Source organism: Lissotriton helveticus, chromosome 5_1 (genome assembly GCF_964261635.1).
Source record: "Lissotriton helveticus chromosome 5_1, aLisHel1.1, whole genome shotgun sequence".
NCBI lineage: Eukaryota > Metazoa > Chordata > Amphibia > Caudata > Salamandridae > Lissotriton > Lissotriton helveticus.
The window spans coordinates 8093631-8114596 of record NC_136065.1 but is presented as its reverse complement, the minus strand read 5'-3'; the positions used below and the strand labels follow the sequence as shown (position 1 = coordinate 8114596).

The 20966-nt window shown below is 57.8% G+C and overlaps 1 pseudogene across 1 annotated transcript in view; it reads right to left on the bottom strand.

Annotated features, from left to right (window-relative positions):
* Window positions 1–509: 509 nt before the first annotated feature.
* LOC144752354 (major histocompatibility complex class I-related protein 1-like) overlaps window positions 510–20966 on the bottom strand; it is a 1183291-nt pseudogene continuing 1162834 nt past the window's right edge. Inside the window, exons 8-10 of the transcript XR_013594111.1 lie at window positions 20132–20161; window positions 19555–19600; window positions 510–1031 (exon numbers count right to left, since the gene is read on the bottom strand). The product of XR_013594111.1 is annotated as a major histocompatibility complex class I-related protein 1-like (transcript). The remainder of the gene's footprint in view (window positions 1032–19554; window positions 19601–20131; window positions 20162–20966) is intronic.

Genomic DNA, 20966 nt, shown 5'->3' with positions numbered 1-20966 from the left:
CCTATTTTTAGGTAGTGTAGCTTCGGCATGGGAATCCTACCCAAATACTTTCCATATTGTTGATCTCCTTCTTGCGGTGGCTTTTCAACAAATTACCAGGGCATGGAAAAACCCCACTAACATCTCCTATTAAGCCTGGTGGTATGGGATCTGTTACAACCACAGGTTAGACAGAGCATATGTCCATCCCATATCCCTTGCTATAAAACGTGAATATTTATGGTCACCCATTACCCATTTTCTAGCCATGTCTGCCAAGGTACCACAAACCCACAACCCTCGCATTGAAGAAATTCCTAAACCTCCATGAATTGGTTTTACTGTTTTTTATTCTCTCTTGTTTACATTTTATGCCTTCTTAACTAGGTGCCTTTTGCAATTATTACTATTTTGCATAAGTGGTTATGCTCAGAGTATTAGTTTATAACTATCATTTTCCTTCCCTTCCCTCTTTTCTCCCTTTGCCCTCCCTTTTTCCCCTCCTTCTTCAAATTACTTAACAAACTATACGATTACAATTGTATTCTTTATTTTTGTATCTATTGTAATTTCTCATATTACTTTAATAAACTTCCTTTTCAAACAAAAAAAAATGAAAAGTCAAAATCATAACATAATGCTGTTTGTTAAGTCATAAAAGTTAAAAGTGTCTGAAAAATTAAGAATTACATGCCTACACTTCAAACTAAAAGTAAGAACAATATGTTATTTCAAGGTATATTACTCCCAGGCAAAAGAAATCAAAACATATGGCAAATAATATTTTTCTCTGTTCAAACAATCTCTAAATTTCAATTAAGATCTCCCCCCCACCACCACTGTAGGATCAAAGGCACATTTATAACAATAACGTTGAAGGTCCCATGGAAGCCAGAAGAGGGCGACAGAGGCAAGCGCTTCGGCTCAAGAAGGATCAGCTCTGCTGCCTCATCCAGGTACGAAGGATAACAGAGGACCATGGATGGATTCCTCGTCTCGGTCAAAGGATGCTCTCTCCTCGCTGAAGATGCTGATGGAGCCAGGGCTTGGATCTGTAACAGAAAAACTCAAGATCAGAGGTTTCTATAGAAGAGCCCCAGCCTCAGCCAGAGGGGGGATTATAAGGAACAGAGCAGAACAAACATGAATACACTGAATATCACTGAAAAACATTGCCTTCTTGCTCTACTTTATACTCTATGTGAGCCTCCCAGGGATGCTGTGAGTGTTAGAAAGGCGACCCGGGGGAGGCAGAAGATGTCTGACTGACCACCCCTAGGTCCACCCCTCCGTGGAGAAGTAGCCGAGCATTATCAAGAGGCCTCCTGTATGAGGGCCCTCTCCTAGGATCGTACAGCAGAGTAATCACAGCACTACAAACGGACACCACACAGGAGGTCAAGTTCTCAAGCTTTTATAAGTAATAACGGTTGCGGGTTCTTGGCAGTATATACAGCTGGATCGAGGGATCCGTAAAGTCTCGGACAAGGAGGGTAAGGTAGCGGGACAGTCTTACTCTGGGCGGAGGAAGGGATACCCTACGCACAGCTCTCAATCCTCGAGCTGGGGGGTTCCGAGAGGTTCGAGCCGCGGCGGCGCCAGCAGGCTAACAGGATGATTCAGCAAGGTAGGCCGCGGCGGCGCCAGCAGGCTCTCAGATGGTTCAGCAAGGTAGGCCGCGGCGGCGCCAGCAGGCTCTCAGATGGTTCAGCAAGGTAGGCCGCGGCAGCGCCAGCAGGCTCTCGGATCGTTCAGCAAGGTAGGCCGCGGCAGCGCCAGCAGGCTCTCAGATGGTTCAGCAAGGTAGGCCGCGGCGGCGCCATCAGGCTCTCAGATGGTTCAGCAAGGTAGGCCGCGGCAGCGCCAGCAGGCTCTCGGATCGTTCAGCAAGGTAGGCCGCGGCAGCGCCAGCAGGCTCTCGGATCGTTCAGCAAGGTAGGCCGCGGCAGCGCCAGCAGGCTCTCGGATCGCTCAGCAAGGTAGGCCGCGGCAGCGCCAGCAGGCTCTCGGATCGTTCAGCAAGGTAGGCCGCGGCAGCGCCAGCAGGCTCTCCAGAGGGTTCAGGTTACAGGAAGGATGAGTTCGTTTGGTGTCGGCCGTGACAGCGTCGGCAGGGCTTCCAGTCCAGGATACAACTGGCGTCCTACTCCGGGGCTGGCCCAGATATAGGACGGAGGTCCTTTGATGTCCGGACCCTCGCGCCTGGGGGCCAGAGGGGCCGGGATGATGGTGTCCAGACACCCAGCAGGGGGGTGGAGCCAGCGCCCAGGGAGGCCGGAGGGCGATCGATACCAGGCGTCCGGGGACGGCTGGAGGGCCATCGAAACTCCTCTTCCTCCGGGATCTGTCGAGTGGCCACTCGACCACCTGGGTGGTTCTTGGTGCCTCAATGTCTGGGCTACGCTGGGGCCGGGGCTGGGGCCGAGGCCACGTGGTCGTGACGTGGTGGGCCCAAGATGGAGTCGGGCACGGCCTCGTGCTTCGGTCGTGATGGGCCTACGCTGGGGTCAGGCCGATGATGGGGATCCGGGATGGTAGCCGGATCTGTGGTGCTGGGGCGTGCAGGGTCGGGCAGAAGGGGCCACCCGAGGTCCGGAGGAGGGCTGATGTCGTCCTGGGCCCGCCATGCGGGAGGGGTAGGACCACGCCATGAGGCCGGGTCCAACACGCGTCCCCCCCAGCTGAAGGCAGGGGAGAGTCACCCATTTTCTTGGGGATTCTCCTCGCCGAGGCGGAAGAATCTGGACAGGCCGTCGGCATTGGCGTGGTCGTGGCCGGGGCGATGCTCCACAGTGAAATCCATCCCCTGCAGAGAAATGGACCAGCGCAGCAGTTTCGGGTTTTCTCCCCGCATCTGCATCAACCAACGCAGGGGCTGGTGGTCGGTCTGGACTCGGAAGTGGGTGCCGAAGAGGTAGGGCCGGAGCTTCTTGAGTGCCCACACCACGGCAAAGGCTTCCCTCTCGATGGTGCTCCACCGCTGTTCTCTTGCCAGGAGGCGTCGGCTGATGAAGGCCACAGGCCGGTCGATTCCTTCGGGGTTAACTTGGGACAGGACCGCCCCGATGCCGTGCTCCGAGGCGTCGGTTTGGACTACAAACTCTCTGCTGTAGTCGGGGGCCTGGAGCCCAGGGGCGGTGCACATGGCAGTCTTTAAAGTCTCAAAGGCTGTCTGGCACGCAGGGGTCCAGTGCACCTTCTGGGGTAATTTCTTTGATGTCAGTTCGGTGAGGGGCCCCACAATGCTCCCGTAGTCTTTTATAAATCGCCGATAGTATACGGTGAGCCCCAGGAAGGCTCGGACGGCGGTCTGGGTGACCGGGGGCTCCCAGGCCCGGATGGCGTCTACCTTTGGTTGGAGGGGAGCTACTTGACCGCTCCCTACTTGGTGTCCTAGATAGGTCACGGACCCTTGGCCTATCTGGCATTTGCTGGCCTTGATGGTTAGTCCGGCCCGCCGGAGGGCCGTCAGGACTTCCCAGAGGTGGGACAGGTGCTCATCCCAGTGAAGGCTGTACACCGCAATGTCATCTAGATAGGCGGCGCTGTATTCTTCTAGTCCGGCCAGCACCTGATTCACTAGCCTTTGGAAGGTGGCCGGCGCATTTTTCATGCCGAAGGGCATTACTTTGAAGTGATAGTGGCCATCTGGCGTCGAGAAGGCCGATCGCTCTTGTGCACCAGGGGTAAGGCCGATCTGCCAATACCCTGCCATGAGATCGAAGGTGCTGAGGTATTTGGCGGCCCCTAGGCGATCGATCAGTTCATCTGCCCTGGGGATGGGATGGGCGTCGGTCCTGGTGACTGCATTCAGTCCCCTGTAGTCAACACAGAACCGGAGCTCGGGAGCGGTTCCGGGGGAAGCGGCTTTCGGGACCAGGACAACGGGACTGGCCCAGGGACTGTTGGAGGGTTCGACTACCCCCAGGGCCAACATCTTGGCCACCTCGGATTGGATGCAGGCCCGAACCCGGTCGGGCACTCGAAAAGCTCGTTGTTTCACAGGGGGGCTGTCTCCGGTGTCCACATCGTGGACACACCACCGGGTGACCCCCGGCGTGAGGGAAAACAGATCCGCAAACTGCCCCAGCAGCTTCCGGCAGTCTTGTTGCTGCTCTGGGGTCAGGGTAGAGGAGAGCCGGACCCCTTCGAAGGAGCCGTCTTCTTCGGTGGTGCTGAGGAGATCTGGTAGTGGCTCGGAGTCGTCTTCAGCTCCGTCATCGGTCGCCAGCAGCAGACTCAGTTCAGTGCGTGCAAAGTGCGGCTTGAGCCGGTTAGCGTGTAGAACCCGGAGGGGGTTCCTGGGGGACTCCATGTCTACCAGGTAGGTGACGGGGCTCTTGCGCTCCACCACCTTGAAGGGCCCCGTCCATTTGTCCTGGAGGGCACACGGTTCAAACGGGGACATGACCCAGCCTTGCTGGCCCGGCTCGAACTCGATGGACGAGGCGTTCTGGTCATACCAGCGTTTCCTTTCCTCCTGACTGGCCTCCAGGTTGGCCTCAGCAAGTTCCCTGAACTTCCGAGTCTGATTGCGGAGTGTCAGGAGGTACCGGTAGACATTCGGTGGGGCCTCTCGAACTGCTGTCTCCCAGCCTTCCTTGACCAGGCTAAGGGGGCCTCGAACCGGGTGTCCGTACAAGAGTTCGAACGGGCTGAACCCCAGGGATTTCTGGGGTACCTCCCGGTAGGCGAACAGGAGGCAGGGCAGCAGGACATCCCATTTGCGCCGGAGGGGCTCTTCTAGGCCCTTGATCATCCCCTTCAGGGTCCTGTTAAAGCGTTCCACTAGTCCATTTCCCTGGGGATGATACGGGGTGGTGAACTTATATGCGACCCCGCACTGTTGCCATAGGGACCGCATATGCTTCGAGATGAAGTTGGACCCCCGATCACTCACGACTTCTCGGGGGAAGCCGACTCGGGAGAAGATGCTCATGATGCTCATGATGGTTCGGAGAGGGGGCCGTGATGGTTCGGAGAGGGATGGCCTCAGGATAGCGGGTGGCATGGTCCATCAGGACGAGGATAAAGCGGTGTCCCTGCGAGGTGCGAGGGTCCAGGGGCCCTACGATGTCTATTCCCACTCGCTCGAAGGGGGTGGTTACCACAGGGAACGGCTGGAGCGGGGCTTTGACCTTCCCCCCGCTCTTCCCGCTGGCTTGACAGGTCGGGCAGGTCCTGCAGTGGTTATGTACATCAGTGCGCATTTTTGGCCAGTAAAAATGGGTCACCAGGCGGCTGTAAGTTTTGTCCTGCCCCAGGTGCCCGGCGAGTGGCACATCATGTGCTAAGTTCAGGAGGAAGTCTCTGAAGCGGAGGGGTACAACCAGCACCCGGCCGGCCCCTAGCTCGGCAATCTTTTGCTCACTGTAAAGGAGGTCGTTGTCCCAGTAGACCCAGTGGGACCCCGCGGGGTCTCCAGCGGCTTGAGTAGTGGCTTGCTGTCGCATCCCCTCGAGGGAGGGGCAGGTTTTCTGTTCCTGCCGGAACTGTTCGCGGGTGGGGCCACCTTCTTGGCGCCATTGAGCGAGTTCTGGGAGGTGGTTGAGCTCGGTGAGATCTTCTTGGTCGGGCCCTTGGGGGCCGGGCTCGGTGTCGGCGTCCTCGGGGACGACGGGTGGCGGAGGTGCGGGCCACTCTGGCTCCTCTGTTGGAGCTTCCCCCGCTGGGGCGGAGGCTCGGGCGGACATGGAACGGGTGGTCGCACAGACCCACTCGGGAAGGCCTAGCATCCCCAGGTGATCTCTTCGTTCGACGCCAGCCCATGGGGAGCTTTCCAGGTCGTTCCCAAGGAGGCAGTCCACGGGGGCATCGTCGCGGACAGTCACTTTCAGCACGCCCGACACTCCCCCCCACTCGAAGGGGATGCGGGCCATCTGACACAAAGTTTCGGAGTTATCTGCGGATCGGACTGGGCACAGGACGTTAGGAAGGATCTGTTCCGGGGTCACCAAATGGCAGTGGACCGCTGTTACGCTGGCCCCAGTGTCACGGAGGGCTTCGGTCCAGCGACCATTGATGGTGACCCACTGGCGGTACTTCTGGGTGTTGCCGGGGATCGGCCCTCAGGGGATCATGTCGTGAGTACCCAGGCAGGCTAAGGTCATGGCGGCGGGCTCCCACTCGGCCTGCTCGTGGCCGTCGTCCTCTTCCTCACTTCTTTCTTCACCTAGGGCAGCTGCCGCGATCTGGCGGGCTGGGGGCCCGGTGGTGCCGGGTCGCTGGTTCATCGGGCAGAGGGGGTCATTCGCATAATGACCCTGTCGCTGGCATCTGTGGCACGTAACGTTCGGGCGGGCCCCGGCCTGGCTGGGGGGCCCCCTCTCCGGCCCAGGGATGGCGACGTGGAGGTAGGGGATGACCCCTGGGGGGCGTCTCGACCCCGGCTCGGGCCTACTCCGCCACCTCGTGGTCGGTGGTTCCCCGGGGACCCCCGGCCGTAATCTCCCATCGTGTTCCGGGGAACTCGGGTGCTTGCCCATCGGTCTGCCTCAACAGCGAGTTTTCGTGGCTCAGTCAATTTGCTGTCGAGGAGGTGCTGCCGGAGTTCGATGAAACAGTTATTGGACAGGTGTTCCCATAGAATGAGGTCGACCAACTGCTGGTAGGTGGTGACCTGGCAGCCCCGAGTCCACCCCTCGAAGGCCCTACTGTAATAGTTCACGTATTCCACCCACGTGGTACCAGGGATTTTTTTGCAGTCTCGGAATCGCTGCCGGTACATCTCGGGGGTGAGTCCGTGGCGAGTGAGGAGGGCGGTCTTCATGTGCTCGTACGAGGTCCTCTCGGTATCAGGGAGCTCCAGCAGGGCGTCTCTTCCTTCGTTGATAAACTTCCCCCACAGGCCGGCACCCCAGTCCCGTAGGGGTACTCGATGGGCGGCCATGGCGACCTCGTAAGCTTTGAACCACTGCTGGATGTGGTCGTTCTTATAGTACTCTTTGACGACATCCTTGGGTATGTGCACCTTCGTGTCCACCGGGGGAGGTGAGGTCTTCCCCCCGGAGAGGCCAGTCTCGTTTGCCTTGTGTTAGACGGGGACCTGGAGGGTCAGCCGAGCACAAGGGAGAGGCCTCCAATGAGGACCGTCTCTAACGTTCGCACAGACAGGTAACTTTCCCCCCCACAGATGGACACCACACGAAGATCAGGGCAACACCTTTTATAGGCAATTCTTGGAGTAGGGTGGTACGATACAAGGCGATTAGGACACGATGATCCTCTCAATTCTAGTCTCTAGTAGGGGAAGGGGGTAGCGGGACAGTCTTGGTACCCACAGGTACTGAGGTGTAATGGTGGTAGCTCACAATCCTCGAGCTCGGTGTTCGGAGGGGTCAGACCGCAGCAGCGCCAGCAGGTCCCGAAGAGGTCGTAGGTGGCAACGGGCCGCGGCAGCGCCAGCAGGTCCCAACGAGGATGAAGGTTACGTCGGCCCGCGGCAGCGCCAGCAGGTCCCGAAGAGGTCGTAGGGGGCAACGGGCCGCGGCAGCGCCGGCAGGTCCCAACGAGGATGAAGGTTACGACGGGCCGCGGCAGCGCCAGCAGGTCCCACGAGGATGAAGGTTGCAGAGGGCCGCGGCAGCGCCAGAAGGTCCCACGAGGATGAAGGTTGCAGAGGGCCGCGGCAGCGCCAGCAGGTCCCACGAGGATGAAGGTTGCAGAAGGCCGCGGCAGCGCCAGCAGGCAGGACAATAGTTCACAAGGCAGGGCTGTGGCAGCGCCAGCCGTCCGTCAAGGATGAGTTCGTCGCGGTGTCTCTCGACTCCAGGATACAACTGCCTTCCTGTCCTGGGCTGCCTTAGTTATAGGTCTGGCGCCCTTTGATGTCCGGACCCTCGCTCTTGGAGGTCGGGAGGTCTGGGATGAGGGAGTCCAGACACCCAGCAGGGGGGTGGAGCCAGCGCCCGAGGAGGCTGGGGGTGCTCGGCACCTGGCGGGGGAGAGCCATCGACACTTCTTACTCCCATTGACCTGCCAAGTGGTCCGTTTACCTCCTGGGTGGATGGTGGTGCCGGGATGTCGGGGCCTGGCCAGGCCCAGGGTCGGGGTCGGGCTGAGGCCGCGCGGCCGCGTGGTGCCGTGTCCAAGATGGCGGCTGGGCCGGGCAATGGTGCTGACGGTGGCCCGGGCCCGTGACACAGGGACATCCGGGAGCAGGCGTCCCATGGGGGACGGGGTGCGGGTTTGTTCTGTGGGTGGTACCTGGAAGGCCGGGACCCGGGCCCTGTCCTGCGGGGAGGGAGCGAGCCCTTCATGGGGCCTGTCCAACATGCGTCCCCCCCAGCTGAAGGTGGGGAGAGTCACCCATCTTCTTGGGGACTTTCCTCGTCGAGGCGGAAAAAGCGGGACAGGCCGTCCGCGTTGGCGTGGTCTTGACCAGGGCGATGCTCCACAGTGAAGTCCATCCCCTGCAGGGAGATGGACCATCGCAATAGTTTGGGGTTCTCCCCCCGCATCTGCATGAGCCATTGCAGGGGCCGATGATCTGTCTGTACCCGGAAATGGGTTCCGAAGAGGTACGGCCGGAGCTTCTTGAGGGCCCATACCACTGCGAAGGCCTCTCGCTCAATGGTGCTCCAGCGCTGTTCTCGGGGCAGTAGGCGTCTGCTGATGAAGGCCACTGGTCGGTCCACTCCTTCGGGGTTCAGTTGGGAGAGGACGGCCCCAATACCATGGTCGGAGGCATCGGTCTGCACGATGAACTCGCGGCTGTAGTCGGGGGCCTGGAGCACAGGAGCGGTGCACATGGCGGCCTTCAGCGTCTCGAAGGCTGCTTGACAGTCGGGAGTCCAGTTGACTCTTTTTGGGTGGTTCTTAGACGTGAGTTCCGTGAGGGGCCCCACAATGCTGCCATAGTCCCTTACAAACCGTCGGTAGTATCCGGTGAGCCCCAGGAAGGCTCGGACCTCGGTTTGTGTTTCGGGGGGTTGCCAGGACTGAATGGCAGCTACCTTGAGTTGGAGGGGGGCCACCAGACCGCTCCCCACTTGGTGTCCGAGGTAGGTCACGGACCCCTGGCCGATTTGGCACTTGCTGGCCTTTATGGTGAGGCCGGCCTGTTGGAGGGCCTGCAGGACCTCTCTGAGGTGGTGGAGGTGGTCTGTCCAGTGGCGGCTGTATACCGCGATGTCGTCCAGGTAGGCGGCGCTGAATTCTTCGAGGCCCGCCAATACCTGGTTCACCAGTCTTTGAAAAGTGGCTGGAGCGTTCTTCATGCCGAAGGGCATCACTCTGAAATGGTAGTGCCCATCCGGGGTGGAGAAAGCGGAACGTTCTTGGGCTCTGGGGGTGAGGCCGATCTGCCAGTAGCCCGCTGTCAGGTCGAAGATGCTTAGGTAGCGGGCTGCCCCCATGCGGTTGACTAGTTCATCTGCTCGGGGGATAGGGTGAGCGTCGGTTCGGGTGACCGCGTTCAGACCCCGATAGTCAATGCAGAACCGGAGTTCAGGGGTGGTACCCGGGGCCGCGGCCTTGGGGACCAGGACGACCGGGCTGGCCCAGGGACTGTCCGAAGGTTCGATGACTCCGAGGGCGAGCATCTTGGAGACTTCTTCTTGGATGCATGTACGTACCCGATCCGGTACTCGGTACGCCCGGTGTCGAACAGGAGGACTGTCCCCCGTGTCCACGTCGTGCAGGCACCAGGAGGTGACTCCGGGTGCGAGGGAGAACAGGTTTGCGAATGGCAGCAGGAGGGCCCGGCAATCTTGATGCTGCTCTGGGGTCAGGGCCTCGGAGAGTCGGACCCCGTCCACCGAACCATCTCTTTCCCGGGTCCTCAGTAGGTCAGGGAGGGGCTCGGAGTCTCCTTCTGCGCCACTGTCGGTAGCCATCAGCAGGCTGAGCTCTGAGCGCACGAAGTGGGGTTTGAGTCTGTTGGCGTGGAGGACCCGGAGGGGGTTCCGGGGGGACTCCAGGTCGATGAGATAGGTGACGGGACTCTTGCGCTCGATCACCTTGAAGGGCCCCGTCCATTTGTCCTGCAAGGCACACGGTTCGATGGGGGACATCACCCATACCTGCTGACCCGGTTCAAACTCGATGGAGGAGGCATGTTGGTCGTACCACTTCTTCATGTCCTCTTGACTGGCCTCCAGATTGGCTTTAGCGATCTCCCGGAATTTCCGGGTCTGATTGCGGAGGGTCAGGAGGTATTTGTAGACGTCTGGAGGGGTTTTTAGGGGGGCCATTTCCCATTCCTCCTTCACTAGGCTGAGAGGCCCGCGAACGGGGTGTCCGTACAGGAGTTCGAAGGGGCTGAAGCCGAGGGACTTCTGGGGGACTTCTCGGTAGGCGAAGAGGAGGCACGGTAGTAGCACGTCCCACTGGCGGCGTAGGGGTTCTTCCAGCCCCATAATCATCCCCTTGAGAGTGCGGTTGAACCGCTCGACCAGTCCGTTCCCCTGGGGGTGATAGGGTGTTGTGAATCGGTAAGTGACCCCGCACTGCTGCCAGAGGGATTTCATATACTTTGAAATAAAGTTCGTACCCCTGTCGCTGACGACTTCCCGGGGGAAGCCCACTCGAGAGAAGATCCCCATTAAGGCTCGACCCACTACTGGGGCTGTTATAGTACGAAGGGGGACCGCCTCAGGATAGCGGGTAGCGTGGTCCACCAGGACCAGGATGAAGCGATGCCCCTGTGCTGTTCGGGGGTCCAGGGGCCCCACAATGTCTATTCCCACCCTTTCGAACGGGGTGGTCACCACGGGGAAGGGTTGCAGGGGTGCCTTGAGTTTGCGGCCGCTCTTCCCGCTGGCCTGGCAGGTCGGGCAGGACCGGCAGTGGTTGGAGACGTCATTTCTCATTTTGGGCCAAAAAAAGTGAGTCACCAGGCGGTGGTAGGTCTTGTCTTGCCCCAGGTGCCCAGCCAGGGGGACATCATGGGCCAGGTTCAACAGGAAGTCTCTGAAGTGGAGGGGCACCACCAGCACTCGCCCGGCCCCCAGTTCTGCGATTCTCTGCTCGCTGTACAAGAGATCATTGTCCCAATAAACCCAGTGGGCCCCGGTGGTGTCTCCTTGGCCCTGGGCGAGCGCTTGCTGTCGCAATCCCTCGAGGGAGGGGCAGGTCTTTTGCTCCCGCCGGAATTGTTCTTGGGTGGGCCCCCCTTCTTGACGCCACTGAGCCAGGTCGGGAAGCTCGGGGGGCTGTGTGGACCCCTCTGTGGTGGGGTCCGGGTGGTCGGTCTGGAGGAAGTCCTCTTCTGGAGCGATCGAGGGCGGAGGTGCTGCCCATTCGTGTTCTTCTGGTCCAGGGAAGGTGCGGGTGGCCATGGACCGGGTGGTCACGCACGCCCAGTCCGGGAGACCCAACATCCCCAGATGCTCTCTTCTTTCAACAGCTGCCCACGGGGAGCTCTCAAGATCGTTCCCCAGGAGGCAGTCCACGGGGGCATCGTCGCGGACAGTTACTTTCAGCATGCCGGACACTCCTCCCCATTCGAAGGGGACGCAGGCCATCCGACACAGGCTCTCCGAGTTATCTGCCGATCGGACGGGGCAAAGCACGTTTGGCAGGATTTGTTCTGGGGTCACCAGGTGACAACGGACGGCCGTCACACTGGCCCCGGTGTCACGCAGGGCCTCGGCCTTGCGCCCATTTATGCTCACCCATTGGCTGTACTTCCGAGTGTTGGCGGGCCGCGGGACCATGTCTCTTCCTCCCAGGCATGCCAGGGTCATGGCGGCGGGTTCCCACTCGCACTGCTCCGACTCGTAGGCCTCAGAGTCTTCGGAGACTTGTTCTTCTCCTAGGGCGGCGGCCGCCACCTGGCGGGGCCCGGGAACCTGGTTCTTCGGGCAGGTCGGGTCACTGGCGTAGTGGCCGACTCACTGGCATCGATGACACGTCACGGCGGCTCGGAACCCCGGGCGCATCGGGGGGTTTCCCCGGCCCGCTGGGGGCGGGGTGGTGTTAGCGGGAGCGGCTGGGACCGCGTCTCTGCCCCGGCCCTGTCCTCCACCTCCTCCCCGGGGGCGATGATGACCTTGGTTGGTTCTGTTCTGCTCGTTCGGCCCACTCCGGGCCACTCGGGTGCTCTCCCACCGGTCAGCCTCGGTGGCGAGCTGCCGTGGGTCAGTCAATTTACTGTCGAGGAGGTGCTGCCTGAGCTCGACGAAACAGTTGTTGGAGAGGTGCTCCCACACAATGAGATTGAAGAGTTGTTCGTAAGTGGTTACGTTGTTACCCTTGATCCATCCCTCGAAGGCTCGGCTGAAATAGTTCACGTATTCCAACCAAGTTGTACCTGGGATCTGGGTGCAGTTGCGGAACCTCTGGCGGTACATTTCGGGCGTCAGCCCATATCGACTGAGGAGGGCGGCCTTCATGTGGTCATAGGACGTCATTTGATGGTCCGGAAGCTGCAGCAGGGCATCACGGCCCTCATTGACGAATCTCCCCCATAGACCGGCTCCCCAGTCACTTCGAGCGACCCGGTGGGCAGTCATGGCGATCTCATAGGCCTTGAACCACTGCTGTATGTCGTCGTTTCGGTGATATTCTCGGACCACATCCTTGGGGATGTGGACCTTCTGCTCGGTAGTACCCGGGGAGCGCGGTGGCTCGGGCACCCCTAGGTTTTTGTTCAGTTCGCGTATTTCTATCTCCGCTAGTTTGCACTCGTGCTCGTATGCCAGTCTTTTTTCTTCGAGATCCCTCTGTCTCTGTTTTTCCTCTCGCTCTTCTCTGAGCCGTAAGTGTTCTAAGTTTATTTTTTGTTCCGCCAGCTTCAATTCTCCGTCTAATTTGAGTCGTGCCAAGTCTAACTCGTGTAATCTATTTTTTTCCCGCTCCTGGATCTCTTCTCGGGAGGGGCCTGTTCTCCGTTCTTCCGTCAGGGTGGTGTTGACTTCCGGGGCTACGGGGTCCCGGGGGGTTGCGGTATTCGTCTCTGTCCAGGCCTCTAGGGCGCTTTTGAAGTCTTCTTTTGTGCTTAGCCCGGTGGTAGCAATGCCTAAGTCCATGCAAAATTGTTTGAGCTCTCGGTGGTTGTATTCTTCCAGCCTTTCCATCTGGAACTTCTCTGCCGATCCGCTCTCTTTGGTCGTCATTGTGGTTTTAGTCGTAGGGTGAGTTCCTGTCTGTACGGTACGCGTTGGTTCGGATCGCGCCGCTGGCCACCAATGTTAGACGGGGACCTGGAGGGTCGGCCGAGCACAAGGGAGAGGCCTCCAGTGAGGACCATCTCTAACGTTCGCACAGACAGGTAACTTTCCCCCCCACAGATGGACACCACACGAAGATCAGGGCAACACCTTTTATAGGCAATTCTTGGAGTAGGGTGGTACGATACAAGGCGATTAGGACACGATGATCCTCTCAATTCTAGTCTCTAGTAGGGGAAGGGGGTAGCGGGACAGTCTTGGTACCCACAGGTACTGAGGTGTAATGGTGGTAGCTCACAATCCTCGAGCTCGGTGTTCGGAGGGGTCAGACCGCGGCAACGCCAGCAGGTCCCGAAGAGGTCGTAGGTGGCAACGGGCCGCGGCAGCGCCAGCAGGTCCCAACGAGGATGAAGGTTACGTCGGGCCGCGGCAGCGCCAGCAGGTCCCGAAGAGGTCGTAGGGGGCAACGGGCCGCGGCAGCGCCGGCAGGTCCCAACGAGGATGAAGGTTACGACGGGCCGCGGCAGCGCCAGCAGGTCCCACGAGGATGAAGGTTGCAGAGGGCCGCGGCAGCGCCAGCAGGTCCCACGAGGATGAAGGTTGCAGAGGGCCGCGGCAGCGCCAGCAGGTCCCACGAGGATGAAGGTTGCAGAAGGCCGCGGCAGCGCCAGCAGGCAGGACAATAGTTCACAAGGCAGGGCTGTGGCAGCGCCAGCAGTCCGTCGAGGATGAGTTCGTCGCGGTGTCTCTCGACTCCAGGATACAACTGCCTTCCTGTCCTGGGCTGCCTTAGTTATAGGTCTGGCGCCCTTTGATGTCCGGACCCTCGCTCTTGGAGGTCGGGAGGTCTGGGATGAGGGAGTCCAGACACCCAGCAGGGGGGTGGAGCCAGCGCCCGAGGAGGCTGGGGGTGCTCGGCACCTGGCGGGGGAGAGCCATCGACACTTCTTACTCCCATTGACCTGCCAAGTGGTCCGTTCACCTCCTGGGTGGATGGTGGTGCCGGGATGTCGGGGCCTGGCCAGGCCCAGGGTCGGGGTCGGGCTGAGGCCGCGCGGCCGCGTGGTGCCGTGTCCAAGATGGCGGCTGGGCCGGGCAATGGTGCTGACGGTGGCCCGGGCCCGTGACACAGGGACATCCGGGAGCAGGCGTCCCATGGGGGACGGGGTGCGGGTTTGTTCTGTGGGTGGTACCTGGAAGGCCGGGACCCGGGCCCTGTCCTGCGGGGAGGGAGCGAGCCCTTCATGGGGCCTGTCCAACACCTTGGCTTTAAATTCTAGTTCTTTGAGGACGCGCTCGTGCTCGAGCAGGAGTTTCTTCTCCTCGAGGTCTCTTTGTCTTCGCTTTTCTTCTAGGTCTCCTTCTAGCCGTAGCTGCTCGAGGGCTAGCTTTCTTTCTGCCAGTTGGATCTCTCCTTCTTGTTTGAGTCGAGCAAGCTCCAACTCGTGGAGCCGGTTCCTCTCTCGTTCGCGGGCGTCTTCGTGGGAGAGGCCCGTGTTTGGGTTTGCGGGTCTCTCTCCCGCTGGGTTCAGCTGAGCCTCCGGGCCTCCGTTCGGGCCCGGGTTATCTTCACTCGGAGGTGGCGCCTCACCGGCGTCCAGCCAGGCCTGCAGAGCCGATTTGAAATCTTCTTTGGTGCTTAAGCCAGTGGTAGCGATGCCTAGATCTTTGCAGAATTGCTTCAGCTCCTTGTGACTGTAGTCTTCCATTTTCTCCTTCTGGAATTCTGTGCTCATGGTTGCAGTGGGTTTTTCTGGGTAGCGAGTGAATCACTCTCTGTACGATCTGCGTGGGCTCGGATCCCAGCGCTTGCCACCAATGTTAGAAAGGCGACCCGGGGGAGGCAGAAGATGTCTGACTGACCACCCCTAGGTCCACCCCTCCGTGGAGAAGTAGCCGAGCGTTATCGAGAGGCCTCCTGAATGAGGGCCCTCTCCTAGGATCGTACAGCAGAGTAATCATAGCACTACAAACGGACACCACACAGGAGGTCAAGTTCTCAAGCTTTTATAAGTAATAACGGTTGCGGGTTCTTGGCAGTATATACAGCTGGATCGAGGGATCCGTAAAGTCTCGGACAAGGAGGGTAAGGTAGCGGGACAGTCTTACTCTGGGCGGAGGAAGGGATACCCTACGCACAGCTCTCAATCCTCGAGCTGGGGGGTTCCGAGAGGTTCGAGCCGCGGCGGCGCCAGCAGGCTAACAGGATGATTCAGCAAGGTAGGCCGCGGCGGCGCCAGCAGGCTCTCAGATGGTTCAGCAAGGTAGGCCGCGGCGGCGCCAGCAGGCTCTCAGATGGTTCAGCAAGGTAGGCCGCGGCAGCGCCAGCAGGCTCTCGGATCGTTCAGCAAGGTAGGCCGCGGCAGCGCCAGCAGGCTCTCGGATCGTTCAGCAAGGTAGGCCGCGGCAGCGCCAGCAGGCTCTCGGATCGTTCAGCAAGGTAGGCCGCGGCAGCGCCAGCAGGCTCTCGGATCGCTCAGCAAGGTAGGCCGCGGCAGCGCCAGCAGGCTCTCGGATTGTTCAGCAAGGTAGGCCGCAGCAGCGCCAGCAGGCTCTCCAGAGGGTTCAGGTTACAGGAAGGATGAGTTCGTCTGGTGTCGGCCGTGACAGCGTCGGCAGGGCTTCCAGTCCAGGATACAACTGGCGTCCTACTCCGGGGCTGGCCCAGATATAGGACGGAGGTCCTTTGATGTCCGGACCCTCGCGCCTGGGGGCCAGAGGGGCCGGGATGATGGTGTCCAGACACCCAGCAGGGGGGTGGAGCCAGCGCCCAGGGAGGCCGGAGGGCGATCGATACCAGGCGTCCGGGGACGGCTGGAGGGCCATCAAAACTCCTCTCCCTCCGGGATCTGTCGAGTGGCCACTCGACCACCTGGGTGGATCTTGGTACCTCGATGTCTGGGCTTCGCTGGGGCTGGGGCTGGGGCCGAGGCCACGTGGTCGTGACGTGGTGGGCCCAAGATGGAGTCGGGCCCGGCCTCGTGCTTCGGTCGTGATGGGCCTACGCTGGGGTCAGGCCGATGATGGGGATCCGGGATGGTAGCCGGATCTGTGGTGTTGGGGCGTGCAGGGTCGGGCAGAAGGGGCCGCCCGAGGTCCGGAGGAGGGCTGATGTCGTCCTGGGCCCGCCATGCGGGAGGGGTAGGACCACGCCATGAGGCCGGGTCCAACAGTGAGTTACAAGTTTGAACGGAGCCATCTATTCACAAAAGCAGAATCCGAGCTAAAAAAAAAGCAGGTAGGTGATTTATTTCTTGAACAGCACACCCACCCTAAGAGGTTTGTTGCACTTTTGAGTAAGTGTAGACACGCTTGAGTAAGTTTACTTCTTTTCAGTATTCACAAACTTAGGGCCCGATTCACAATCTGCACTTTTAAGTACATTTGTAGCACTACAAAACATACTACAAATAGCAAATCGCAAACTATGTGCAGAGTTGTACGACTCCTCTGCACTGCCTATGTGCGTGGTTCCACACTCCAACTGTGGAGTCTCTGCACATGTAAGTATATGTTTTAGTAGTAAATAGGGAGGGACTGGAGTGAATGGGTGGGAAAAGGGTCCATCTTACTACTAAAAAGGATGCGGATAGTGAGAAGTAGCAGGATTTACCCCAGGGGGCGCGAGATGCTAAAGTAAGGCCAAAGGGGTGTCTGGCAAATTTGAAGTGTTCCTACTTTAACACAAGCCGCAGGTAACAACGGAGGGACTGCAAGACAAGTGCATGAAACACAAGCCCCTCAAGTCCAGAGACACCGTCCGGTCTCCACAGACCAGAAAAAAATTATCTGAGATGAATGAGCATCTGGATATCTCTGTCTCCAGAAAGGTACTCAGTGGCCGAAGGTCCAATAGAAGCCTGAGGCCACAGCCTTTCTACAGAATGAAGAAGTAGCGTGAATAACACCCCTTCGCTTTCACCCAGCACTCGCTCAATGACACCTTTATTGAGGTGATGTTTGACTTTCTGCAACAGGATTGCGGAGTGAACCTTTGAAAGCTCTTCTGGTTTTGGGGGACGATGGGCAGGGGAGGAAATAAAAGGCAGGGTGTCGCCCTTTTAGATAATTTGCAGGACCCACTTGTCTGAGGTGATGAATCTCCAGCCGGGCAGAAGATCCTGGCTCCTAACAGCTGGGCATGTGCCTTCGAGGGCACCTCAAGCAGCCTGGCAGCTGCTGCCGCAGGGGAGGAAAAGATGGAGGATTGTAGTTCCTGCTTGAGGAACAGCCTTAGACGCCACCACATCCTCTGCCCTGAAAGGACTGGCTCTATCCTCCTGGACAGGATGTGAGGGCCGCTATTGTCTAACAGCTAGGTCCTGGCACAGCCTCTGAAATTTCTCTACTGTTGGTGAACCTGTCTGGCTGAATACCAGAGCCCCAAACAGTGCTGTGGCGCAACTATCTGAATTACACCTGTGTGGAAACAGCTTTCTTTCAAAGAACCGAGACGCATCAAAAGGCCGATCCATCAGGGACACTTGTACATCTCCTGAAAACCTGCTTGATCTTACTGGGGTGAGCCTTCTAAGCAAGACACTGGTGCCAACAACTTTACCTATGCAGCCTGCAGGGTTCAGGCTGCAACGCAGATAGTACTAGGCCGCGTCCTGGCTATCTTGTGTCACGTTGGCCAACTCTGTCCTGAGGTCTTCTGGGACAGACATGTCCCACAAAGCATGAGTGCACTCACCCAAGAGGCTCACTGTGTCGAGAGCTCTGAGGGCAAAGGTGGTCTAAGAGGACATGTTCTCTCCAATAGGATCAAGTAGGTTTGACTCTATTCGGAGGACGGGTCGGAAAAAATTTTGGGTCACCTTAATGGTAGATGCCTGAACTGCCCAGGCGTTCTGAGGTAGAATGCTTATTTTGGAAATCAGGATTCCTGGGGTCCAGCCTATGTCTCCAAACCACACGCGACTAACTGGATCTTAGTCCATCTCACCAGCAGGGCAGGGGCGGCTCTAGGCTCATGGCGGCCCTGGGCAGGGAGCGTAGGTAGGGGCCCCGGAAGAGGGGGTCCGGGCGGGGCGGAGCACGCAGGCCAGTAAAGAGGGGAGGGGGTCAGGGTGTTTAGAAGTGGAACAGAGCCAGTGGCCGCCAAATCCCTGCCAGGGGCCACCACGCAAATATGTATCCATCCTCAGAGGATTAATATATTAAGGATATATATTGGCGTGGTGGCCCCTGGGGTTTGGTGGCCCTGAGCAGGTGCACAGCTTGCACATGCCTAAAGCCGGCCCTGAACAGAGTGAGATGGACTTAGTGCTGACGTAAGTGCTTCCTTGAATGGTAGCAGAGGCTCAGATGAGGCCGGCCCTAGTTGGAGAATTTAATCTATTTAATTTGCTATCGATTTAACAATGGGCAACTGTAAGTCTAGGAATTCAGCCCTTCATACCCCCCCTGCGAGAGGCACCGGTGGCCCATGTGACGAGTCTAGCTCTGTTCCAGGGGACGCGTCAGCCCCACTGGCATTTTGCACGTCTAACTATGAGCCTTCATCAGTACAATTATGGGTATGTAAATTACACGCAATCAACATTAAGGTATTCCTGTGTTAGAAGAGACACTTTTTTAAGGATGGGGTTGTTACGTGCCACACCTGTACACCATTTCAAAAGGAGGTGGAAAAAGGGAACATATTTTTTTATATGTATAACCCTCACCCACTCTAATAGAAGCATGCTTCATTATTGGGTTCACCTTGACCCTAAAAGTCAAGGTGGGCTCAACTATGTTTCAGGGAGCTTCTGTTTATATTGTTATCTAGAGGAGGGTAACCAATAAATGAAAAATCCTCATCCACTCCCAAGATATCCCTTTATTAGCTGGTGGATGGGAAAGATTAAAAAATAACTATAAAGGGGACTGAGGATAGTATGGTCCTTTGACCCTTTAATTCGCTAACATGTTTCAGCCCTGCACTACTGGCCTAGTAGGTCCTGGGCTTTGGTCAGGGTGTTGTTTTTTCTAGGACTTCCTCGGTGACGTATATTCTTTACGTAGGCATTTTCATGTGGCATGCATTCTAAGTCAAGGCATGCCCAAGGCAGTACTATACTTGTCAGTCCAAACAGTACCCTCTACCGTGGGGGGGGTTGGCCCGGTAGTCAAACAATCGTCAAGGATCCGTACCACCTACTCAGCGTCCACTCTCCCCGGCTCACAGCCTTGTGCATGTCTTGACTTAGAATGCAGGCCACATGGAAAGGTTTACGCACAGAATCTACACCACCGGGGGGGGGGGGTACCAGGAATACAAACCCGCCCCGACGAAGGCCTCATCAAAAGTCTGGAGTCCCCCAATGGATACAGATGCAAACGTCACTGTCGTACAATCCTAGGTGCACATTTCAAGGTAGATCTTGTAGTCATACTTGAACCACTGAAGCTGATAAAATGAGAAGGTTATTATAATTGAGTAACTTATGTCCCTTGGAGTGCGGCCGGCACCTACCTTCAGGCGGAGGCCTGGCTGGACGAAGAGTCCCCAGGAGCCGGGTCTGCAAAGAGAAGAGAGGGTGAGACTGTCGCTTCCAGTGTGGATACAGCTCTTTTTAATTCTTTATTTGTGTTTTTTGCAACTTAACAATTCAGCAACAGTAGGGCAACTATGGCACGTTCCCACCCCAGCACAGTAAGTACTGCCTGCACCCAGCAACATTATAGGATACAATAATACACACATGAAATTTATAAGCAGTCTGACAACTTCTGCCCCATCCAGCCCCTCGCTCCCACCCACGTCCAGTCACCCAGGATCACCCACGCACAACCGCTCCCCTTCTCTCTCCCACCGCATGAGATGTGTGTCTCTTTATCAAACACAGGAGACAAGATAGAATATGCACCTTTGTAAATAAATAGTGCCTGGAAACGCCCTCTAAGCAGGGGCCTGTCGGACAACGAAACTGTAAGGTGCCATAAATGCAGTAAGAGGCGCAGAGGGCGCTGTGTGAAGATACTTGAAGCCTCTTCTCACTGCTCTCAGATCCCTTAGGAAGTTTAACTTAAAGAAGTCAGAAGTCACTCACCTGTTTTCACTTCAATGTACTCACTTCCTCCTGAAAGAAAATACAAAGTCTGTGGTTAGAGGTCACAGAGGTCATACAGTTCATTCTCTCTTCAGGTGCACAGGTGTGTTTTGGGGGAGGTGGGCGGCAGACAGGTGCAGGGAAGGCAAGTCTGCTCTATGTTGTATCTTACATCAAGCTTGAGTGGGAACAAGTCACATCTTTCCAGCAGCCTCAGTTCTCCCCACAATAAGCTCTTGTCATGGATCAGCAACACTGACCCCTAGCAGTAGGACCCGGTACTGCTTCTAACAAATGTGAGAAGTGCCTCTTGCCTCTTTTTGCATGGTTACTCCCCGCTTTTTGCCAGGTTTTGATGTGGTTTCATTTGAAGTGCCCAGGGTCCCTGCCAACCAGGCCCCCTGTGCCAGAGCTTCTTCCCCAAAATATATCCACAATTAGTACTTCTGCCCCTGTACGTCCTTAGTAAGTGGTGTCCTGAGTACGCTGGGCCTGGGAGCTGAAGAGGGTCCCAAGGGACGCCCCTCACTGGGACCATGCCACTGCCCTTGCAGCCTGCATGCCCCTGTGAGGTAGAAAACGACAAAGTCGACATGGCACCCTGCCTGGGTGCTATGCCAGCTAGCACTCCCTGAAGGTATAGGTAAGTCACCCCTCTAGTAGGCCTCACATCTCTAAGGCAGGGTGCACTATACCACAGGTAAGAGCAGATCTGCATGAGCCGATATGCTCCGACAATATTAGGGTCCATTCTTTAATATCGTAAAGACTACATGGGTTGAAAAATCGACGAGTTCCACAGCACCATGATGGCTTCACTGAACAAAGGAGTGTT